The sequence below is a fragment of the Plecotus auritus genome, assembly GCF_963455305.1.
Source record: "Plecotus auritus genome assembly, chromosome: 1".
In the NCBI taxonomy this organism is placed as follows: Eukaryota; Metazoa; Chordata; class Mammalia; order Chiroptera; family Vespertilionidae; genus Plecotus; species Plecotus auritus.
The window spans coordinates 88,368,657-88,395,160 of NC_137770.1; positions in this window are offsets into that span (position 1 = coordinate 88,368,657).

Consider the following 26,504-nt stretch of genomic DNA (forward strand, 5'->3'; position numbering starts at 1 on the left):
CTATATACTAACAATGAAACTTCAGAAAAATACCTGAAAAATGATTCATTTGGCACACTTTTTTAATCTTTTTAAATTATTTTGAGTATCATTTTTTCTTAATTGGCTACATATTGCACGGCCTTCTTAAAAATTATAGTGTATAAATTTCAACCCTTAGTTCATATTAAAGTTTCTACATCTCTAGAATATAGAGGTAGCAAACAAAATCTGGCTGTTTTGTATCAAGTTATGCTATAATTTAAAACTACTGTCTTTATCCCTTTAATGTTTATTCAATAGTAGAATCCTATGATGAGTTTATTTTGTTAACAGGTAAACTGGGACACAGTATTTCCAAGAGTTTGAGAAGACATTGATTCTCATCAGCAGAGCCAAACCAATAATGGTTAGGAACACTCTCTGACAGACACTAAGGAAGAGTATCTATACTATAAAATGCCAGTGGCCGTAACGCCATAACGCCGGAAAGACCAAACGACCAGTCACCAGGTGGTGCGTTGATGGGTCCCGTGGCGGTGGTGGGAGGGACTCTGAGTCTTGAGCAATTTCAGGCTCTGGGCCTCTGGTATTATAGAAAAGACTACAAGGCAAAGCAAGGAAATTATTTGATTAGATATAGTTTAAGCAGTTGTCTTGTTTGGGGAAGCCTATTTGGTTGGTTGTGATTGGTTGTTCTTAAGTTTCATTTTCTCAGATGTGGGGTAATTGAATTTGGCCTAGGTATAGGTCTGCTTATGCAAGCTGCCAAGGCATTAGGGCCACCCTAGTCTACTAGCTTCCTCCTTTAATTATTTTAGCTACCTCAGTGTAGCTTGACCCCACCTCTCAAGTATCACTATACAGAAAATCTATTCCAAATGGATTATATTATTAAATATAAAAGAAAAATCCCGATTATTTCTAGAAAATGATAAGAGAATACATTCCTTGTGATGTAGAAAGTTTCATTAAAAAGGATGCATAAAAAACACTACCCATAAAGGAAAGGGATTTATATATTGAATTGCATCTAAGGTAAAAACTTATCCTCCAAATAAAGCATTAAAAAGAGTATGCATGAAAGCTATGAATTGGGAAAAGGTATTTGCAACGTATGGAAACAAAAATAGCTTAATCAAATCAACAAAACCATTCTGGTTGGAAAACATATTTATACCTGAGTTCAAATTGTATACATTTTCAAAGTTTTGGAAGAACTCTTACTTAACTTAGCTACTTCATTTTTCCTAAAAGTAGATCAGAAGCAAGAGTGCAGATTAAATTGTATAATGAGCTAGCTGTTAATAACTTTTAATGACCCCAAAAAGAACAGATATATCCAGGACTGAAGCACTATCTCATCTGGGGTCATAAAAGTCTATTTTATGTGCTATAAATCTCATGAGAGCTATGAAGTATGTGTCCTCTCTCTCTGTCTAAAACCTTGTGGCTTGTTTGATTGCCCTTTACGATGAGTGAGGTTAATATAGCTTGCCTATAAAGTCCCTTGCCTATTTTATAAGAAATGCAGATAAAGATTGTGACCCAAATAATCACATTTGCTAACATACAGATATTTACTCAATCCCCTTTACTTAAAAATATCATTTAATTAAAAATGATCTTTTTCAAATTCTTTCTCTTCTTACAAAACAATCAACCTTATGTTTCATGGTACATTTCACATCAAAAATTCAAGTTATTCCCATGTGTAGTTAGTATAATTAAATGTTACTCACTTTGGGGAATGACAGATTCACATAACTCTCTGGAAATTATTTTTAAAAAGCATTAACACTTCTGTACATAAACAATCTAGTCAATTAAGGGGAAAAAACAGGATTTGTTTTACTCTAGGTAACATCTTTGTTTCTTTATCTCTGTTTACTTGTGTGGGCACTGCTTATGAAATTAAGCTAGCAAAAATACATGAACATCTGACACCAAAATCATACTGACAATTCTTTATCATTTTGTTTGTTAAGTACAAACATTCCATTAACTAGAGGAGAAGGACAATTCTCTAACAGTTTTAAAGTACATATCCTAGATGGTGAGAGAAAGCTGTTTTTTGGCTTTTATGTCCCATAAAATCTTTTTAACTGTTGTTTATTATAGCTACTATTTATGATAATGCTGTGGTATGCATTATTACAACCCTGTATTTTTAGTAAAATGTCCAATAAATGTATTTTTAAAATTTATTCTTTTCTAACTGCGTGAGATAAAATGGTGCTGTCATTTTACTGAACTGCACAAGCACATAAAAATGGCAATAATAAATGTTTTAAAGTTTCTGGAGCACTCAGTGGTAGAAAATTAATCTGCATCATCACAGCCTCTTTCATAACAACATTTTTTTAAATGAGTCAGATTCATCTACTCCATTTTGATGGCAAAAGTGGATCATTCCTTGAAGAGATATGTCAGCACAAGGAGCAATATGAATTTTCCCTGTACTTTAAAAGGTCTGGAAATATAAAACTTTTCAATTTAGTACAGAATATAACTCTTTATCTACCTTGGTTGCTTCCAAGATCACAGATTCATCATTTAATCTAGAGCTAGATGTTCTAAATGAGAAAAGGGAAGCATTCTAAAATTAATGTTATAAGATGGTATTCGTTTCAGTGAATTTAAAACAATTCCCTTAATCAGCATATGTCCTGATTTTCCTGCTGCAAAGATGAAATGGAACAACCAAGGTCCTAAGAAATAATACTATTTATCACATTACACAGAGATTTCAAGTCAAGAAATATAGTCCTGACTAAAAGCTTCCAATATACTTCAAATATAATCACATTATATAAGTGCTACATAGTACTTTTTGTACTTTGCCTATTTGAAAATATTCCTTTATTTCCCTGGTACATGCTTGTATGATGAAAGAATTCCTATTTATATAGCATATAAAACCTGAAGTGGTTTATCACAGGGGATATAGGCAGCATTTTAATGAATATATTTACTAATGACATATAGGTATTTGTATGTAATTATGTATTGAAAATAAAATCTACATAGCAAAGCTGGAATGTTAATTTGAATGGGGAAAAAAGCTGTACATACCTTGTACATAAGTGAAATTCAGCTTGGGCATTTTATTTGGTTTTGACAAATTCTAAGTTTCTATATGTAGTATTTATGGAGGATGCATTATATACCAAGAAATAGTCTGTGTATTTTAAGAACCAAGTAATTTAATTCTAATAACAAAATATTGCTGCATATTACTTTTATCTTCACTTTGCACCCTGAGAAAAATGAGTTACAGATAAATTAAGTAATATGCCCAAGGTTGCAGAGGAGTAAATAGTAGAGGGAGGATTGAAACTCAGGAAGAATAATGCCATATTCCGTACTCTTAGCCAGTGTGCTGTACAGCCTTGAAATATATTTGTGTGTGTGTGTGCATGTCTCTGTGTGCATCTGTATGTGTCTGTGTTTAATATATGAATTACAAGGTTTTTTTTTTGTATAGTTCTTGCTACTAAAACATAACTGCAATACTGTAATAAAAACAGTAGTTATGGTAACAGAGATATGTGATGGACAGAGAGGTATAATAGTGTGTGTACTGCAAAATGTATCTTTTAAAATAGGAGATATCTTCAAATATACTAACACAAAATAATTATCTAAACAACTGTTATTTTATGTTGTGAACTAATTCTACCATCTATATCTCTTAATCTATCTTCAAAAGATCAAAGAGGAAGTAAGTCCAAAATTAATCTAAGGTTTATCGATCTATTGTGTAAATCTTTATGACTGTGGAAAGTGAGATAGATATTAAGTGAGTTGCCAAGCATCTCCTCATGAGTATAGACAAAGGTTATTCAGTGCTAAACAGATAGCAATAAGCATGCTGCTTGTGAAAGAGCACTTATTTCCCAGTAACTAGAGAGACCGCAGCCATGTATCTGTAGAGATCACACTACACTAGCACTCCTGTTGAGTAGGTTTTAGTGGAAAGAATAAAGATGTTGGCAATTTGAATTGATCATGCAAAGTAATATGTTGAGAGATTGTTGTGCTGGACTAAAGTGCTTTTTTGGCCTGAGGAGAACATATAAGTAGAGAATCAGGCATATAGTAGCTAGTGAAGATGGGAAGTCATTAAGTTCTTTTCTACAGTATCTTAGGTTACATATAAGAAACCAAGTTGACAGGAAGCTCCAGGCTTTTATTTCCAAACAGAAACATTGCAAACACAACCACAGACTGACTAAAATAACTTTACAGGAGCTCTGGAAGCAAGTCAGAAATCCACAGCAACTCAGCAAATGCCCAAATAAGAAAAAGTCACATTCAAAATGGTAGGAAATTTCATGGCATTTTTTATCATACTTGCTTCCCCGCTTCCCCAGCACTGCACAATTGGGAAGTGGCTCAATTCTGCATTCTTTCCCTCAGACCAGAAAAAGTAGAGTAAAAAAAATGTTTATAATATTCTGTTTGTAATATTCTGTCTGTGGGCTGCCCGAGAGCCTGTTACCTATCTCACCTGACTTGGAAATTAGATAGGAATAGCAGCATTGTTAGGATCTCCTACTGGAAGCCCTAGAGGCATGGCAGGTGGTGCAGTGCATGAAAATTGAAGAAGGCATGCAGTCCCACAGATCCTGGTGCAAGAGAAGATGAACAGAAGAATACAACAGCTCATTCAAAATCCTGAGAAATTTTTGGTGTTACTCTTTGAGAAATTAATTCCTTTAAAAGCAACCGGGGGAAATTGGAAAAAAAAGGCCCATGTGCGTGCGCAAGTGCACACAATCACAGATCCAGATAATACATATACCCAAAATATACAGTAAACCCTCAATTTTTGAACCTTGATTTAATGGACTTTGGATTTAATGAACAAAATTGCTAGGCTGTATGTCATATATAAAAATTAATACCCTGTTAATTTTAAAATGCTTTTAACCAAGATATGCTTACATTAATTTAACAGGGTTTTTTTTTAAATTAATTTACTGTTTTTTAAATAAATTTTAGTGAATATACCATATAATGGAACAAAAAAACAATGTAGTAATTTTACTGACATAAATATTACATATCTACAACTGTAGTCTAAATATTTAAATCTAAGAGTCACCACACATAAACGATGTAAGACAAATGATTAGCACATGATCACACTGCATTGTTCATGGTAATTGGTTCTGTTGTCACATGGCATGACTTTCTGCAGCAATTTTAATGCCTGCTGGCTGAAGTTCTGACCTCCACTAAGCCACACCCCTCCACTAAGCCACACCCCATCCATTTGCATTTGTTTACTCATGGGGACTGATGAATGCATACATTTATTAAATCTATTTTGTATACATTTAAAATTATAGCAATACATGTAGAAAACTTTTCTGTGAAAGTAAACTTTTTATACAAAATTAATTTTAATTATACAATGTGTCCACATAAGTAAAAACAGGTAAATTGACTAATTTGTGAATTTTTAACATGCATTTGGAAAACCTAATTTATTACATAATGTACTTTTGGCTTTAACAGACACCCGCTCACCCAAATTAGTCTGTTACATCAAAGTTTTACTGTATCTGAGAAGACTTAAACCTTTACAACAGGCTGATTTCAAGGCTTAGGAGCCTGCTAATTATTAAATGTCTTCCACACCAGACTGCAAAGACTGAGATAGTTTTTTCTTTTACTTCAAATGCCTAATTTTCAACAAAAGTTTATAAGACATAAAAAACAAACAAACAAACAAACAAAACAGGGAGACATTGTCCATTTAAATGAACAAAGCAAATCTTCAGAAACAGTCTCTAAGGAAACATACACTGGACATACCAGACAATGACTTTAAAATAATTTCCTTAAGTATGCTTAAAAAGCTAAGGGACAAAATGGGCAAATAACTAAAGGAAATAAAACTATGAACAAAATGAGGATATAAAAGAAGAGACACTATAAACATAAACAAAAAAGAGAAAAATTGAAAAAGTATAATAACTGAATTGAAAAATTTATGATCCAACAGAAGACTCAAACATGAAGAATCAGCAAATTTTAAAATATGTCATTTGGAAAAAAAAAAAAAAAAGAAGAATGAAGAAAAGTAAACAGTCTAGGAACTTACACATCCTAAGGTTAATATACGCATTATGGGAGTACCAGAATGTGAAGCAAGAGAGAAAGAGACAAAGATTTTGAAGAAATAATGACTAATAACTTCACAATTTGATAAAATACATGAATAAAAATATCCAAGAAGCTCGACATACTCCACATTGACTAAATCTACAGACATATATTGAGACACATTATAAAAAAATTAGCTGAGAGTCATATCTTTTGCAAAACTGTCCAAAAATGAGGAATAATTTGACATTCCCAGTCAAAAACTGAGGAAGTTTACTATCACTAGGTCTTTTCTATAAGAAATGCTAATGTGAATCCATCAAATTGAAATAAAGGGGCACTAGACAGTAATTTTAAACAAAGGGTAAGTACATGGATATAAATAAAAACAGTATTATTGTAATTTTGGTTTGCAACTCCACATTTTATTTTCTACAGCATTTAAAAGTCAAATATATAAAGAAAACTACAAATGAATGTAAATAATTGCACAGTATATAAAGTTGTATTTGGTGAAATTAATACCATAAAATGAGGTAATGAGCTGTAGTATTTCTGCATGCAATTGAAGTTATATGTATATCAATTCAGCACATTATATGTATTGCCCATGGCAACCACAAAGATAATGTATAGGATATACACAAAAATAAATTACAAGGACATCAAAACATGTCCCCCACCCCCCAAAAAATCAACTAAATACAAAAGAAGACAATAATGAGAAAAAAGTGTGAACAAAAATGTATAAGGCATATAGAAAACAATATCATAAAAGTAAGTGCTTACCCATCAGTTATTACTTTAAATGTAATTGAATTTAACTCTCCTATCAAAGGTTATAGTTTGGCAAAATGTACTAATTTAAGAATGCTGGGTTCAGCATTATGTTATCACAAGACAAATTGTAGGTCTAAGGTGAAGGTGAAATAATGAAAAAATATTCCATGTAAATAGTAACCAAAATTGAATAGGGGTGGCATTACTAATATCAAGCAAAATATGCTTTGGGTCAAAATTTTTAAGGGACAAAAAAGAATAGTATATAATGATAAAAGAGTCAATTTACAAAGAAGAGTTTAATCATTTATTCACTAAAAATTATAATCATTTTTGGAGTGTTTGACAGACCTATCATAACTTGATAAGAATCCTAAACTAAGTAATAATGTGTATTAAATAAATAATACTTTTTTAGGCTCATAAAGATAGTATTTCACTGAATTTGCAATTAACTTAAAATTATGAACAAATTTCTCATTGCATATTTACCTTTATGCATTTTTCATGGTATCTTTTAATAGATGTTAATTAAAAGAAATGTGATACATGCATTTATACAAAAGTAAATAAAAGAAAAGCTATAAACTATATAAAAAGAAAAAAGCTAAAAATGAAATCAAATAGCACTATTAAAATTACTTATGCTTGTCTAATTAGGATAGAAATAAAACAGGACACATAAAATAGCATGCACAAAATGAATATCAAAAGGTATTTTTTATATCAATAAGTGCCTGCAGGACATTGAAAATAATTCCATGAATCCAAAAAGGAACAATAAGCAGAATACCATTTGTTCCTTTTTGGATTCATGAAATTATTGTCTTATAGTTGTTTAGCATCTCTTTTTAAAGCAATTTATCTGCATTAAAAAATCATATTCACCAATAAATAATACAAGCTCCATAAATAAAATATTAAAAATAACATTAAAATCAGTGTCTTGGATATTTATTCATCTAATGTTGTTTTCTCCGCTAATATAAAGCCACCCCTCCCCCCGCAAAAAAAAAGTCAACATTAAAGAGCACCTAAAATAAGTTTAAATATCTTTTTGGGGAGTGTTGTTCCATGATTCATAGAATGCAGATATTTGAGCTTCTTTAAATTTAGATTAAAATTTCCAAGATATTTTCTTCAATATTAAGAAAACCCCCTCACATTGCTTGTCAGCTACATTTAAGTGAAAAGTGATTTTTTTAAGCTTCCATTTTGTGTCAGCTGACCCTGCTAGAATATCTGTATTTCGTGCTGTGTAAATAGGACCTTTTTTGTACTATTTTCTTTAACATTTTCTACATTAGCCCTAACTGGAATCTTAGCAACAGGCCACTTTGCTATGTGCTATTTCTCTTTTTGAGCAAATTGCTTTTAATTGTCAGATAGCAGAAATTCAGAAATGAATGTTACTGAAGGTTTGACACCAAAACATTTAGCGACCAGGATCATCTTTTTCTCTCTCCAGAATCTTAATAGAAACCTTCTTATTAATTCATTGAAACATATATTTAAACAATTCAATATAATTCCTATATTTAAAAAATGTATGCAACTAATACGTGAATTTATTCTGGAAAAAAATCAAGCAATACTAAGCAAAACTATGTGAATGCCCAACCTCAGCTGATACATTCCCTGTTTCCGTATTTGATCACAGATCATTAACAATCAGGTTTTGTTAACTTGGGCCTTTCTCTATGCACTTAATAAACGTAATTATGCACACCTATCTCTTCAAATACACATTTTTATTTATATAATATTTTATCATTTTATATTCTAATTTGACATATTTTCCTTTAATATACCTTTGAGATATTTTCATATCAGTAGGACTTGACATAAATATATATTTAATAATTGTTATCTATAATTTTGTTACTATGTAATTTTAAGAATGGGGTACACTTAAAAAATCATTTGTTTATCATAGTTTTTTTAGAATATAATTGTGTGGGTAAAAACTGCATTTGCAATAGTGATATGATTTTTAAGATAATTATTAATGTGTTTACTCATTGTCATTTCTGACTACAAAATATTTACTTTAGTTGGTCTGAGTATAATTTTTTTGAGGAGTAAGGTATGTTTTGTTTATGGAAGATTAGCAATTTTCTAGAAAATTCGTAGAAAAAGCCTAATCTTCAAAAGTAGAATTATGCAGTAAGTCCATTAATATTACAAGCAGGGTATTTTCTTGAGAAAAGATTTTCCTAGTTATTTTAATACCCAGGTAACAATCTCATGGTAAAGGGAGTAGGACCACACTTGTACATTTGCCTTGTAAAATAGATAAGATAACCCAGTCATCTTCATCCATAATGCCTTGAAGGTGTGGTGTTCTACAGTAAAAAGATGCAATTCAGAAGATGTACAAGGAAAACCAAACATCCTTCCAGATCTAGGAGTTGCAGAGCCATGGAGCTGACCAGATTACTGAAAGTCGGATTGGGAGCAGAGCTGCCGAGGAAGGATTATGTGATACAAGTAAATCAAAGAAAATTTGCCAGCAAATGTTCAGGCAATAGGAAGTACTAAATGTTAATGTATTGGTGTTTCTTACACCTTTAGTTCCATTGAGGAATCAAACTGAACCAGAAAGCTAAACATGGATCTTAGAACTTGTCAAAGGAGGGCACGCAGACAGGGTCTGGCTTGCTTTGCAACTCCCTGTCTGGGACCAAATGTCATAGCCAGATCTTGCTGAAGTGTACAGTACTGCAAGGGGTTGGGATGCCAGTGAGTCATCTAGGAACTCCCCCACCAGGCTCTGACCAAAAAAGAGCATGTTACATCCTTTGCAGATTTCAGTGTTAAATGCAACAGTGCAAGCAGAGGGAATACAAGAGATATTGCCCCTAGAACACAGGTAGAATTAGATAGTTAAAGTCTGTTTAGTTTTGGGATATTCCCCCTAAATATTATTTATTCATTTTTAATTTTAAGTGTTTCCTCAAAAACAAAGAAAAATAAGAAGAAATGGAGACTGAGCAAATTTTAATCTAAAAGTGACTTACCAGGGTAGCAGGGCTGGGTGAAAAATGTTAAGCAATGAAGAAAAAACAACAAAAAACCTCATAGACACAGACAACAGAATGGTGATTACCAGAGGGGAAGGGGATAGGGAAATAGAAGAGGGTAAAGAGAGGATGAATGGTGATGGAAGGAGACTTGACTTGGGGTGATGAACACAAATACAATATACAGATGATATATTATAGAATTGTACACCTGAAACCTATATAATTTTATCAACCAATGTCACCCCAATAAATTCAATAAAGAAGTAAAAAATAGCCCTGGCCGGTTTGGCTCAGTGGATAGAGTGTCTGCCTGCGGACTCAAGGGTCCCAGGTTTGATTCCGGTCAAGGGCATGTACCTTGGTTGCGGGCACATCCCCAGTAGGGGATGTGCAGGTGCAGCTGATTGGTGTTTCTCTCTCATTGACGTTTCTAACTCTCTCTCCCTCTCCCTTCCTCTCTGTAAAAAGTCAATAAAAGATATTAAAAAAAAAATAGCCCAGCTGGCATGGCTCAGTGGTTGAGCATCAACTTAAAATTCCAGGAGGTCATGGTTTAATTCCTGGTCAGGGCACATGCCTAGGTTGCAGGCTCAATCCCCATTGTGGGGCATGCAGGAGGCAGCCAATCAATGATTCTCTCTCATCATTGATGTTTCTATCTCTCTCCCTCTCCTTTCCTCTCTGAATTCAATTATATATATATATATATATATATATATATATATATATATATATACACACACACACATATATATACACATACTATTATATATATATATGTTTTAAAGAAAAAAAAACAAAATTAACTGTATAGGTTAAAAGTTTCCTTTTAAATTGTTTAAAATAATATAATAGGAATATATATTATGTTAATTATAAAATTAATTCATTATAATTATTATAATACTAGAGGCCTGGTGCAGGGATTCATGCACCCATGGGGTCCCTCAGCCTGGCTTGCGCCTTCTCACAATCCAGGACCCCTTGAAGGATGTTGGAGAGCCGGTTTTGGCCCAATCCCCACAGGCCAGGCTGAGTCTCTAGGATGCATATAAGATCTTCGGTTAATCTCTTCCCACCCTCCCCCTTCTCCCCTTCCCTCTGAGATTAATCAGTCTGTTCCATGTTTCCATGCCTATGTGTTGAGCATTTGCCCCTTGGTGGTCATTATGCATCATAGCTACTGGCCTGTTGGCCAGTTGCTTAGGCTTTTATATATATATATATATATATATATATATATATATATATATATATTGTGCTATAATAATTATAATGAAATAAATATTAATGTTTTCTTTTAATAATCGGTCTGAAGATAGTTTTAGCTGGATGGATATTTAATTAACTTTTCCTGTTAGCCAGTAAGGTGATGGGTAAAGAGAAAGGCCAAATTATTGGAAGAAAAAATAGGATTTTAAATTTTCCTTGCACATCCTAATAGTAGTATGAGTGAGTCAAGGCAAGAATCTTTATCCTTTTTTAAGTTTGCTGTTTCATTGTTGTTCTTCTTATTATTCCTTTTTATTGTGGTTTTTTTTTTTATTATTCAGGAAAGGGTTTGGGGTTTTGCAAATGCTTTTGTTTTAGAATTGTTTGTGATATAATAGACTTTGTTTCTACTAACCACCTTATATTTATTCACCATTTCTTTAAATGTGCTTCCCTAACTACAATTCAGGAATATATAAATTCAGTGCTCCATGGAGGAAAGGTTCCAGGGAGAGATACACTAGCTAAAAGGATGGTAAATATGAAAGTTACATTTGAAGGATAATTGATTTTCCTTGATGATTCAGACTTCTTATGACTTTGGTTCATTCAGAACTTACTGTATGGAGTAAAAAAGTATGACTGTTCTAGCAATAGGCATTGCTATTCTCTATCTTCTCAATCCTACCCCTGAGAGCTTTTAAAGTAGTCTTTGTTTAATGGAAATGCAGTGGCTTAACAACAATCACAGTAATCCTTCCTACTCTATATACACTAGCAATAATACATTATAGGTTATAAGTATGTTATGTGTGTGTGTGTGTATGTGTACACAGGGTGTCCCAAAAGGTTTATAAACACTGAATAATTATCTATTCCAATGGGTGAAATCTGAAAAGAAAGAAACAAGGAACTATCAGCTATTAAGTGTGTATACATTTTTTGGGATGCCATATATATGTGTATATATATAGAGGTAGGCAAAATAGGTTTACAGTTGTGAGTATGCAAGACAGTTTATTCTTTTTTAATTTAAAGTCTTTATTGTTTAATGTATTACATAAGTCTTCTTTTTCCCCCATTGACCTCTCCCCAGCCTCCCCTAACCCGCAGCACATATCCTAACCTCCCCTCCAATCTGTGTCCACTGATTATGCTCATGTGCATGCATACAAGTCCTTTGGTTGACCTCTTATCCCCTCACCTCCCACCTTCCCTCATAGGTTGGACAGTCTATTCGATGCTTGTATGACTCTGGTTCTATTTTTGTTCATCAGTTTATGATGTTCATTATATTCCACAAATGAGTGAGATCATGTGATATTTTTCTTTCTCTGATTGGCTTATTTCAATTTATTCTTATACTAGTTGCAGTTTATTCTTATACTAGTTGCCCGGTGCATGAAATTCATGCACTCGGGGGCGGGGGGTGTCCCCCAGCCTGGCCTGTGCCCTGTCACAGTGTGGGAGCCCTGTGATCCATTGCCCCAAAGAGCTAGGCCCTGCCCACCCATCCAGGGCTCCTTGATGGATTGCCCCAAAGAGGTAGGCTGGAGCCGGGAGTCCCGCTTCCACGCCACATGGAGCCGAGGGATCCCCAGGCCTCACTTTGCAGAGGCCTCCGCCTGACCCCAGGCCTCCTAGTGATGGATTGTGACAGTGTGATGCAAGTCCCTGAGCCTACAAGTCCCCGCCCATGCATGCCTGCTGCACACACAGCCTGATGATTGGTCATTACACATGAGGGCATCCCAACCATTTGCATATTACCCTTTTATTAGTTTAGATATTCCCCATGTATATAATACCAGTTTCATAATCTGCATTGTTTTATAGACATAGTCTCCCAAATTTTAAAAATATGTAACCTTATAGTATTAAACTGAATAGGATGTTTCTAACTTTAACAAAGTCTATAATAATACTGTTATCAAAATTGAGTAAGAGAAACAACATGGGAAAAATTATTTCATTTCATTTGGGATTCTGGGTTTAATAAAATACTCTCTATCATTATCTTTCTTGGCATATCAACCCAATTTTCTTAAAAAATATTTTTAAATAATAATTAAAGTTTATTGAGTCTACCAGGCTGGATATATTTTTACATGCATTATCTAATTTTTCCACAACCCTATAGGGCAAATATTATTATTAGTTCACTTTACAGGCATGGAGACACAAACGCCCTAAGCTTTAGTTCTTAGAAATAAATACTACATATTTAAATTAAGCAAACAATACAAACAAAAAAATTACAAATATTTTCTTTCAAAATTCTTTTTTTTTCAGTTCATGTGGTTTATTTTTTTTAAGAGAGGGGTTAATCCTCATGATTGTTTTTTCTTTATTGATTTAGGTATTACATATGTGTCCTTATCCCCCCCGTACCCCCCACACCCCCACTCATGCTCTCACCCCCCTGTTGTCTGTGTCTGTTGGTTAGGCTTATATGCATGCATACAAGTCCTTTGCTTGATCTCTCCCCCTTACCCACTGTCCCTGGCAGGTGTGGCTCAGTTTGTTGGGCATCGTCCCGTGCACCTGCGGTTTGCTGGTTCAATTCCTGGTCAAGGTACTGGTATATGCTGGGGTTGTAGGCTCCATCCCTGGTAGGGGGCATGCAGGAGACAGCTTATCAATGTTATGCTCTCACATTTGTGTTTCTCCCTCTCTCTCTCATTCTTTCTTCCTCCCTCTAAAAATCAATGAGTTTTTCTTTAAAAAATGACATTGGAAGTGTTAAATTTAGAAACCTATAAAGTGATGACACTAAATATAAAATACATAGGATATATTTACAAACAGAGGATATACACTACTGAAATCCATTTTATTAATACACATAAAAATAAAATGTGTTGACAAAGATCTGGTATAACATGTTAGAATAATAATGATACTCAAATATCTTAATATAACTACAAAGAAAAAAATAACTTACAAGATAAATGAGAACATGAGGAATAGAGAAAAAAATAGCCATACATGAATAGGATAAAAATATGTCACAGAGAAAAGTTGAAAAAAATTTTAAAAGACTGTTTTTTTTACAGATGTTCTAATTTCACAGCAAAATTGAGCAGAAGATATAGATTTCCCATATATATCCTACCTCCACACATGCATATTCTTCCCCATCATCAAAATTCACCACCAGAGTGGATGCAGTGGTTACAGGGGAGAAATGGATGAATAGATAGATCACAGAGGATGTTTAGGGCAATGAAACTATTCTGTATTATACTGTAAGGTTGGTAATACTAGTATTTCATTATACAGTTGCCAAAATCCATGGACTATAAACACCAAAAGTGAGCCCTAATATAAACTACAGACTTATGATGAAAATGATGTTTCAATATAGGTTCATCAGTTATAACAAATGTTTTCCTAAGTGACCATACTCTTTTGCATCCCAACAGCAATAAATGAGAGTTCTTGCATTGCTTCACAACCTCATCATTATTATCATCTCTGAATGCATAATAATCTGGCCACTCAGTGTATATCCTATATAATAAAAGGCTAATATGCAAATTGCCCCCTCGACCAGGAGTTCGACCAGCAGGCAGGCCGGCCAACCGCCAAGGTCCCCTCCCTCTGGCCAGGCTGGCTGGATCCCACCCATGCATGAATTCATGCACTGGGCCTATATATATATTGTGAATGTTCTGGATTTTGGCCATTCTAATGTGTGTGTAAAAATATCTCATTGCTTAATTTGCATTTCCTTTGTGACATATGATGTGGATGATCCTTTCATTTGCTTATTTTCCATTTGTATATCTTTCTTTTTTCAGGGATATGGCCAATTTTTAAATCCAAGTGTTCATTTCCTTATTGTTGTTTTAAGTGTTCTTTATACATTTGGTTATTAAGGTCACTGTTTCCTTGTTGATTTTCTGCCTGGATAATCTTTCCATTGATGTCAATGGGATGTTAATGTTCCCTCTGATTACTATCAGTCTCTCCCTTTATGTCTGTCAATATTTGTGTTACCTGTTTAGGTACTCCTACCATTTGGTGCATATATGTTTATAAGGGTTATATCATCTTGTTGGATTGATCCCTTTGTCATTACAAAGGGCCTTTCTTTATCTCTTGTTATAGCCATTGTTTTAAAGTCCATTTTTTTTCTGATATAAATATTGCTACTCCAGCTTTTTTGTTTCTTTCCATTTGCATGAAGTATATGTTCTATCCCTTTACTTTGAGTGTGTGTGTCTCTCAATCTGAAGTAGGTCTCTTGTAGGCAGCACATTTATGGGTCTTGTTTTTTTATTCATTCATCCACATTATGTCTTTTGATTAGAGCATTTAGTCCATTTACAGTACAGTTAAAGTAATTAGTGATCAGCATGTACTTATTACCACTTTATTCATTGTTTTCTGATTGTTTTTATAGTTCTCTATTTCTTTCTAATATTCTTAATCTATTCTCTTGTATGTTGATGACTTTCTACAGAGTATGTCTGGTTTCCCTTTTCTTTACATCTTGTATAACTCTTAGAGATTTTTGGTTTGTACTTACCATGTACTTCATATACATCAAGCCATGTTTACAGTAGTGTATTTTAAATGAATGTTCACGTAAGTTTGACCCCACTCTAAAATCATTGCAGTTTTACTCAGTTCCTCCACATTTATGTCTGTGTCATTCTTTTCTGCTTCTTTTGTGTGTGTATTTATGTGTATCCCTTATTTTATTGTAACTAATAGTATACGCGATTTTCCTACTTTTATCATTTAGCTATTGTACTAGCTTTAGAGTTGGTTGATCCACTGGTTTTACTGTTTGCCTCTGTCAGTGAGAATTGTTTACTTTCCTATATTTCCTTATTCTTATTTTTTACCTTTTCTCTTTAAAGAAACCCCTGTAAAATTTCTTGTAATACTGGTCTGGTGGTGATGAACTCCTTTAGCTTCTTCTCTGGAAAGTTCTTTATCTGTCCTTTGATTCTAAATGATAGCTTTCCTGATAGAGTAATCTTAGTAATAGGCCCTTGCTTTTTATCACTTTGAAAATTTTGTGCCAATCCCTCTGGCCTACAAAGTTTCTGTTGAGAAATCAGCTGACAGCCTCATGGGAGCTGTCTGGTAGGTAATCAACTGCTTTTCTCTTGCTGCTTTTAAGATTCTCTTTTTGTCTTTAACCTTTTTCGTATGGCGTATCCTGGAGTGGACCTCTTTGGGTTCATTTTGTTTGTGCCTCTGCACTTCCTAAACGTGTATGCCTATTTCCTTTGCTCAGTTAGGGAAGTTTTCAGTCATTATTTCTTCAAATACATTTTCAAGTTCCTTTCTCTCTCTTTTCCTTCTGATAGTCCTATGATGCAAATAAATGTTGGTACCCTTGATACTGTCCCAGAGGTCCCTTAACCCATATTAATTTTTTAATCCTTTTGCTATTCTGATTATGTTTTCTGCTATCTTGTCTTCCTAATTGCTCATTCTATTCTCTGCTTCATTCAATTGAAATGTATTCCCTCTAGTATAGTCCTCACTTCAGCTGTCGTATTCTTCATTTCTGACTTGTTCTTTTTACTGTTTTCTATATACTTTTTTATGTTTTCTATCTCTTTGGTAAAATTATGCTGAGTTGATTTACTCTTCCTATAAGTTCATTGAGTATCAACCAATGTTTTGAACTTTGTATCTGGTAGATAGCTTATCTCCATTTCATTTAGTTCTCTTTATGGAGTGTTGTCCTGTTCTTTCATTTGAGACATGTTTCTTTGTCTCCTCATTTTGTCTTGGTCCCTGTGTTTGTTTCTATGTTTTAGCATATGTGCTACATCTCCCAGTCTTGAGAGTGCCCTCATGTAGAAGGTGTCCTGTGGGGTCCATTGGAGCCATCTCCCTGGTCACCTGTGCCAGGTGCTCCAAGGACTATTTTCCATGTGGTGTGAGTGTGTACGCCCCTGTTGTAGTTGGGCCTTGATTACTATTGGCAGGTTGGTGGGTGGGGTTGACTGTCTGTGAGGGCTGACCTCACAGAGTGGCAGTCACTTTCAGCCGGGCTCAGGTGCCAGCTGAGGCCACTTTCTGTGTGTGTCAGTTGTGGAGCTGGTTCGTCAGTGCTTTGGTATTGTCTGATGCCGCTCCCTGGGTGTGTTATGTCTGGAACTTCCTGAGAGGGACTCCAGTGCAGGCCAAAGTTAGCTGCTACTTGTGCTGGGCTTAGTGCCCTTTGGCAGGGACTATAAACTTATCTGTGGTTGATTGCCACTTGCACTGACTTGGGAGTATTTGAGAGAGTCGCCACAGTGAAAGGATGCCATCTGTCTCTTTTCTGGGCCCTTTACTGGGCACCACAATGCAAGTTGAGGACAACCGCCCCTTGTGCCAAGTTTGTAGCTGTTTATTTGAAACTGTGTTCCAGGCTGAGACTAGACACCACGTATGCCAACCATGGGGCCACCCGTTTCTACATGGATTTTTCTTTATATCCTCAGTCAGAGTAATTCTGTTCAGCTAATTTTCAGTTGGTTCTAGATGATAGTTGTTCTATAATAAAGTAGTAATTTTGGTGTAATTGTGGGAGGAGGTGAGCACAGAGTTTACCTACTCTGACATTTTGACCAAAAGTTCGAAGTGTGCTTTGTATATTTCAAGAAGTCCTTTATTAGATGTGTTTTTACAAATATTTTCTCCATCTGTGGCTTCATATTTTCATTCTCCAACAGTGTCTCTTACAGAGCAGAATTTTTTTTTATTTATTTCAATGAAGACCATCATATCAAATTTTTCTTTCATGGATAATGATTTTGGTATTGTATCTAAAATATCATGCCATGCTGAAGGTCATTATGATTTTCTTCTATGTTAACTTCTATGAGTTTTACTGTTTTTTTTATTTTATTTTACATGCAAGGTACTGTTTTTTATTTTACATGCAGGTCAATGGCACAGTTAGAGTTAATTTTTCTGAAGGATGTGATGTCTGTGTCTAGATTCATACTGAAAGGAGTTTTTAGGGGTAAAATAGGCAGGTTTGGAGTTCTAGAAATAAAGGAGGTCCACGGGGGAGGGCTGTAAAGCTGGGGGGCTGGGAGCTGGCAAAACTCATACATTCACAAAGAACTAAAGGTGCCACAGCCTAAAGGGAGAGGAAGATACCCATTCACAGAAGATAAGGGGAAAGTCACAGGAAGTAGAAAAACAAAAGGGAGAAAGAGGAAAACAGATTTCACAGGGAATAGAGAATTCTACCACAGGAGGGGAAGAACAAAAGGAGGACCCCACGTGGGGTTTGAGCTTTAAAGCTACTATAGTGACTAATCAGAGGAAAATATCAGGACACAAGGAACTGCAGCCTTTATAAACCTTAGAAAAGAGGGACTTAGTGGGCTATCCCTTTGGAACTCCCCTATGTGAGAGTCTGTGCCTATTTCCCAATAAATTTCCACCTTTTCCTATACCACCTTTTGTCCGTGGCTTCATTCTTCGAATCCACCTGGACAAGGACCTGGGAAGGAAGCCACCTTTGCATCCTACTCAGAAGAAAACCACGCATTTCAATTTAATTTCTGCATTTCAGTATTTTTGTGTGTGGATATCCAGTTGTTCTAGCACCTTTTATTGAAGACAGTCTTTTCTCCATTGCATTATCTTTGCTTCTTTGTCAAAGGGTAGTTGACTCTATATATGTAGGTTGATTTCCAGTATCTTTATATTGTTTCATTGATCAATTTGTCTATTGTTTCACCAATTTCACACTCTCCTTACTAAGTCTTTAAGTTGGTTAGTGTAAGTTATCAGTCTTTTTTCTTCAATATTGTGTTAGCTGTCCTGGGTCTTTTGTCTCTCCCTATACACGTTAGCATCAGTTTGTTGATATCCACAAATAACTTGCTGGAATTGGGGTTGCATTGGATCTGTAGATCATTTATGGAAGAACTGACATGTTGATGATTCAGAGTTTCTATCCATAAACATGGAATATCTCTACATTTATAGTGGAACCTCATTCTCAAACTTAATTTATTTCAGAAGGCTGTTTGAGAAGTGATTTGTTCAAAAACTGAGTCATTTCCCCCCACTAGACATCATTTAAATTGAATTAATCCATTCCAGACCCCTAAATGATTCCCTGTTTTAACCTTTCTTATATACAGTACATATTTAATGCCCCGTTTAATCTATAAACAAACACGTCTTTTCTTAAATTTATAGAACCACCCCTACTAGCATTAAATGAATAATTTCATTTTTCATCTCATTGTAGGGATGCAGCATCTTTGCTTTTTCACATATCATTGCCTCTTAAATGCTGTCTCTGGCTAAATATTTTTTGTTTATCCAAATCAAGAACAGTTTTTCAACCTCTTCAATTGCCTGTGATCATTGCTTTGTGAGCAATTTCACACCCTTAGCAACATCAGCACACTTTACAGTCTCTTTATGTTTTAAAATTGTGCTAATCATCCATTTCACCAACAACAGAAACAAACAAACAAACAAACAAACAAACAAACAAAAAACACACAAAAGTATTCACAGCACAATTTCCTAAGATGTTAGCAAGTTGGTGTTTAGCTATAAACTGACTTGCATTCTCTCCTTTGTTTGTGGCCTGAGAGACTCTTTTTGTCAAGCTGATGTATCAGCATGAACAGGTTGTTAGATCCAGAACTGAAGTTTTGTTCAAAAAACGGAGACATTTTTTTCTGTGAACAACTTGGTCCAGAACGGAATTGTGCAAGATGGGAAACGTCCAAGAAAAGAGATTTGACTATAGTTATTCTTTGATTTCGTTCATTTGAATTTTTCAGTTTGTTTCAAATAGATCTTGTCCATATTTTGCTAAATTTATCCCTGTTGTTCATCTTTTTGAATGCTAATGTAAATGGTAGTATGTTTTTAATATTTCAAGTTCCACTTGTTCATTGCTGATATATATGGAAGCATTTGGTTTTTGTATATTAACTTTGTATCTTGTAACCTTGCTATCATCACTTACTAATTCTGAAGTTTTTTGTTGTTATTGTTAATTTGTCTGGATTTTTTTACATAGACAACCATGCCTTTTTATTTTTATTCTCAATATGCATATTTTGTTATTTTAGTTTTTTGCTTCATTAGATAGGATTTCTATTATGATGTTGAAATGGAGCAGTAGAGGGAACATTCTTATCTTGTTCCTGAGTTTGATGGGAAATCTTCTAGTTTCTTTCCATTAAATATGATATTTGTTTTAGCTTTTTTTTTCTAGATGTTCTTTTTCAGGTTAAGGATGTATTCTGCCTATGCCTAGTTTGCTGAAAGTTTTTATTATGAATGGGTGTTAGATTTTTAAAATGTTTTTTTTTTCATCCATTGATATGATAATTTGATTTTTCTTATTTAGCTATTTGATCTAAGTTTCTGACTATATAATTTTTCTTATCTCTAGTGTAGTGGTTCTCAACCTTTCTAATGCCGCAACCCTTTAATACAGTTCCTCATGTTGTGGTGACCACCAACCATAAAATTATTTTCGTTGCTACTTCATAACTGTAATTTTGCTACTGTTAATGAATGGTAATGTAAATATCTGTGTTTTCTGATGGTCTTATACTCTACAGCAACAGTTCTCAACCTGTGGGTCGTAATCCACAGGTTGAGAACCACTAGCAGGGTTGCCTAAAACCATCGGAAAACACAGATTTTTTGGGTGGGCGGGGGGGGGGCGGTTTTATCCTTCTTGGTGTTATCTATAGTTTACTGTCTAACATCAATTTGGGAAGTTCTCTGTCATTATTTCTTCTGTTTATTTCTCTCTTCTACTTCTAGTATCCCCATTATGTATATGTTATACCTTTATTATTGGCCCCACAATTTTTGGATTTTCTGTTAGGGATTTTCAGTCTTTTTTCTCTTTGCTTTTCAGTTTTGGATGTTTCTATAAAGATTTTGCAAGTTTTGGTGATTCTTTCCTCAGGCATTTCTAGTCTAATGAACCCATTAAAAGTATTCTTCATTTATATTAGAGTGTTTTTGACATTTCCTTTTTATTCTTTGTTAGAATTTTTATCTCTCTGCTTTCACTGCCCATCCATTATTGCATGCTGTCTATTTTAGCATATTACTCATAGCTGTTTTTGTTTAATTTATCTTTATTGTTGAAAGTATTATAGATATCCTTCCTTTCCCTTCATTGACCCCCATGACCCCACACTCACATCCACCCTAGGCCTTCCCTGCACTATTGTCTGTGTCCATGGGTTATGTATATATGCATATAAGTTCTTTGGCCAATCATAGCTGTTTTAAATTCCTGGTCTGATAATCCCCACATCCCTGCCATATCTGACCCTGGTTCTAATGTTTGATCTATCTCTTCAAATTGTGTTTTGTGCATTTTGTATGCCTTGTAATTTTTTCTTGATAGTCAGACATGGTGTTCTCGGTAAAGATAGCTGTGGTAAGTAGGCTTTTAGTAATGTGGTGGCAATGTGTGGAGGAAGAGGAAACATTCTATAGTCCTATGATTAGGTCTCAGTCTTTTAATGAGCCTGTGCCTCTGAATTGTGAACTTCATGATTGTTTCTCAGTTTTTCCCCATTAGGTGATACAGAATGTCTAGAGTAGACTAAAGTTGAGTGTTTCTCACACCCCCCCACCCTGGTTGACTTTGAAAAATCTCCAATAATTTAGACACTGATAAAATTCTTTCTCTTGAGTGTAGGTCCTGATAAGGAAAAAAAATAATGCTCTTGAATATTTCAAAATGGTATCTTTTAGCCTTCCTCTGTCTGAAGCACAAGAGAATTTTCGCCAATGTTGAACCTGGTTAAACTCCTGGAGGTTAAACTCACAATAGCATGGGGGCCCCTGATGACTGAGTTCCTCCAACTGGAATTTTTACCTCTCAGGCTTGTTCACAGTCAACCTCCAGCAATTTGTCAATTACAGCTTCGGTTTTTCTTTTTTTTTAATTTTAATAAATCTTTATTCAGATTATTTCAATTGTTTCTCCTTTTCCCCCCATAGCTCCCCTCCACTCAGTTCCCACCCTACCTTCTGCCCTTACCTCCCCCCCACTGTCCTCATCCATAGGTGTATGATTTTTGTCCAGTCTCTTCATGAACCCCCCATACCCCTTTCCCCCTGAGAATTATCAGTCCACTCCCTTTCTATGCCCCTGATTCTATTATATTCACCAGATTATTCTGTTCCTCAGGTTTTTAATTCACTTGATTTTTAGGTTCACTTGTTGATAGATATGTATTTGTTGTTCATAATTTTTCTCTTTACTTTTTTCTTCTTCCTCTTCTTTAAGAATACCTTTCAGCATTTCATATAATACTGGTTTGGTGGTGATGAACTCCTTCAGCTTTTTCTTATCTGTGAAGCTCTTTATCTGCCCTTCAATTCTGAATGATAGCTTTGCTGGGTAGAGTAATCTTGGTTGTAGGTTCTTGCTATTCATCACATTGAAAATTTCTTGCCACTCCCGTCTGGCCTGCATAGTTTCTGTTGAGAAATCAGCTGCCAGTCGTATGGGTGCTCCCTTGTAGGTAACTAACTGTTTTTCTCTTGCTGCTTTTAATATTCTCTCTTTGTCTTTTGCTCTTGGCATTTTAATTATGATGTGTCTTGGTGTGGTCCTCTTTGGATTCCTTTTGTTTGGGGTTCTGTGCGCTTCCTGGACTTGTAAGTCTATTTCTTTCACCAGGTGGGGGAAGTTTTCGGTCATTATTTCTTCAAATAGGTTTTCAGTATCTTGCTCTCTCTCTTCTTCTGGCACCCCCATAATTCTGATGTTGGTACGCTTGAAGTTGTCCCAGAGTCTTCTTACACTATCTTCAACTTTTTGGATTTTTTTTTTTTGCTTTTTGCTTTTTCGGTTGAGTGTTTTTTGCTTCTTTGTATTTCAATTCTTTGACTTGATTTTTGTGTTCCTCTTGTCTGTTTTTGGGTCTCTGTATAATATTTTTTATTTCAGTCAGTGTATGTTTAATTTCTAGTTGGTCCTTTTTCATATCTTCGAGGGTCTCGTTATATTTATCAGCCTTTTCTAGGATATTCTTAAAAAGCCTTATAACCGTGGTTTTGAATTCTATATCCAGTCGTTTGTTTTCCTCCATTTCTTTCATTTGTGATCTGATTCTTTGACGCCGCATTTTCACTGCTTCCCTAAGTTGGTAAGGTAGATTTGTGTGCTAGGTTTCCAATATGGCCCAGTGGGTCTGCCTCCCTAGTTAACCTGAGGTGGACACTCTTGGTGCACCCCTTTGTGGACTGTGTGTACAGCCTTGTTGTAATTAAGACTTTATTGTTGTTGGTATCACTGGGAAGAATTGACGTCCAGGCCAGTTGGCTGTAAGGATCAGCTGTGTCTATGCTGGGAGAAGTTCGGTGCTGGAGACAGCCTTATAGGATTAGACTTGCCAAATTGCAATAGCCTCTGTGCTCAGCTTGGATGGGGTGGAGTCTCAGTCTTGGCTTCCCGTCAGCCTTGCCCTTGCCCGCACGTGCGCGCCTTCAGACCTCTGCCTTCCCGGCTCCCGAGTCTCCGCCCGAGAGTCCAGACTCCCCCCACAAGAGCGTGGGTCCCCAGGGGCTCGCCTGGAACTGGGGTTCAGTGCAGTCAGAACTGGGGCCCAGTGCAGTCAGGAGCCTCCGACTCCCTTCCACTAGGAAAAGCCTGTGGCAACCTCTGCAGCCTTTGTGCGCACTGGCACGCGCACGCTTTTAGTCCTCCACCTTCCTTAGCTCCTGAGTCTCCACCTGAGAGTCCAGACTCCCCCCACAAGAGCGTGGGTCCCCAGGGGCTCGCCCGGAACTGGGGTTCAGTGCAGTCAGAACTGGGGTTCAGTGCGGTCGGGGGCTTCCTTCCCCCTTCCGCCAGAGAAAGTCAGCCAGGCTCTCAGCTGCCCTTCCTCTCTGCGCGCACAAAGACCCTTTGCCGTACCTCCAATTCTCTGTGAGCTTTTCTCTTTCCTTCTAGTTGTAGAATTTTCACTCAGCCAGCTTTCCTGTGGTTCTGGATGGTGTCCGTTCTGTCTTTTAGTTGTAGTTTTGAAATTGTTGTGCGAGGCAGCAGTTTAGGTGCTTACCTATGCTGCCATCTTGGTTTTCTCTCTACAGCTTTGGTTTTTCTATTCCAGCACTGGTCCCCATAGATGTTCTTTGCTTGTGGGTGTCTGCTCTGGCGAGGTTTAATTTCTTGTATTCACTTACATGTCTCTCTATTTTGTCACAGCAGATTACCCTGTGAGATTGATTCTCTGAAGGATCTCAGGAGCATTGTTGATTTTGTTTTTTAGTTTGTTCAGCTTTTTACTTCTTATTAGAACAATATGGTAACTTCCATGCTGGACCATTAACTGAAAGTTCTTCACAGACATTTTTAAACCTGCAATTTGTTTTAAAATATGAAGAAGATATAGTAATAGAAAATGTTAAGAATTACATCAAAATACTGCTCTTGACTTACCATTTCTACTCTTCCCACCTGTTGCAAATGAAGTGCAATCTCAGACAAAGTCACTGACATATTATTTCAAACTTTTGATCATGATATACTACCTATGCTAATTACCCTCCTTTGGAGCACTGAAAAACAATGTATATTTAACATTTTTTTTACCAAGCCAAGAGATTATAATGCTAACACACACACACACACACACACACACACACCACAAAAAACAACAACAAATAAACAAAAAACACAGGGGGGTGGAGGAGGATGATCATCATTTTTTAAATGAAGTTGGAAAAATTTTGCAGTATAGGATGGATTATAATTTTTGCTCAGTCCTTCTGTTGTTAGTGAGTTAGAAAATGAGATAGGCAGCAGCAATAAATAGATATCCTGGTATATTTTCTCCATGTCTTTTCCCTTCAAAATCGACGTGTGTCTCAGGAGTATATTTTGGGATGTGGGTGTGCTCCCCTCAGCCTTTGGCCGTTGTAGTAAAAATGTAACTTCCATCAGGCTAGCTAGTAGGATCAGCAACCTAGACAGCAGGGCAGCAAGACACACTTGCCTTTTATTTGGTCAGTTTCTCCTCAATTGTTGTCGTTTTGTGTCCCAAGACTGACTTCCTAGTAAAAGATTATGTTTTTCTCTAGCACACTTTCTTGCATTCAAATATCTTTTGGTTAGAAATTGTCAGCAGAAATTAAATTAACCTCTTTAAAAACTTTTTCATCCCATCCTGTGCCAGTTTGTGTGGAAGAATTGGGGTCCAAGAAGAATATTTCCCATCTCTCCCGTATGCTGTTAAGACTCCAATCCAAGCAGAATTCACTATAAGTGATCCTATAGTACGTTGTGGTTGAAAGAATGGGCTTAGGGTCAGCCTGCCTGTCTTCCAATCACAGCTGTACCACCATCTAATGTTAACATCTAAAGCTTGCTAGTTACTGCTACTCATGCTCTTAGGTCTGCTATCATTTCCTCAGGGAAGCAGTCTATTATACCTTGTCACAGAAGTATTTTTTTTATTCCATTTTTTCATAAAAGTTTGTGTGACTATTAAAAAGTTTCCTTTCTTTGTTAAACTATAAATGGATGAAAGTGGAGCCTGAGTTTAGTTTATGAACATTATATTTATCATCAAATATCAACCACTAGTAGGCGCTCAATAAATATGTATTGAACGAATGAATGGATAACTTCATAGTTCAAAAGCTTGTTCTTATGTAGAATCTAGTTATCATTACTATTGTGTTGAATTTATTTGCTAGATGATGTGTTAACTTATATGTGAACATATTTCGATATAAACTAATGTGGGTCTATGTGGTTTTATTGAAATATTTTCTACATGATAACAATAAAATATTGATGCCTATCTGAAGACATGTTAAATGTATTTTAAGTAACAAAAACTGAATTTGTAGAGAGGATACCATAAGCTAAGAAAACAAATTTTGCTATAGACAGAGAGATAATGACTAAAATATATTCATAGGAGCATAATAGCTATTGTTTTCTTTGAAATAACATAAGGCATTAAAGAAACTTTGAAATTAGATAAAACACAGAGAAAACTAATTTTCCCACTGAGTGATTTACAATGGATTTATTTCATCATTACTTTTTATTGATATTACTCAAAAATGATCTTTTTTGAAATATTGATCTATTCTTTTGTCAAATATATATCCTTCTATAAATTTTGCATATGTGTTTTTATACTATAGGTTATAACCATGGTTGTTAAATTTTTCTACCAAAGCACCACTAAAATTTGGTACATAGTTGAAATTTCTTTGAGTAGCTGTGTTTTATCTTGAAATATTTAGACAAATTAGGTCTTCTAACCATAATAAATAGCATTTTTGTTACATCTTTAATGTATATTTTAAGGACATTCCATAGAGTAAATTTGACACTCATGCATCAAATTGCTACACATTTATCCTCTGGCTTCTTATATTCATGAACAA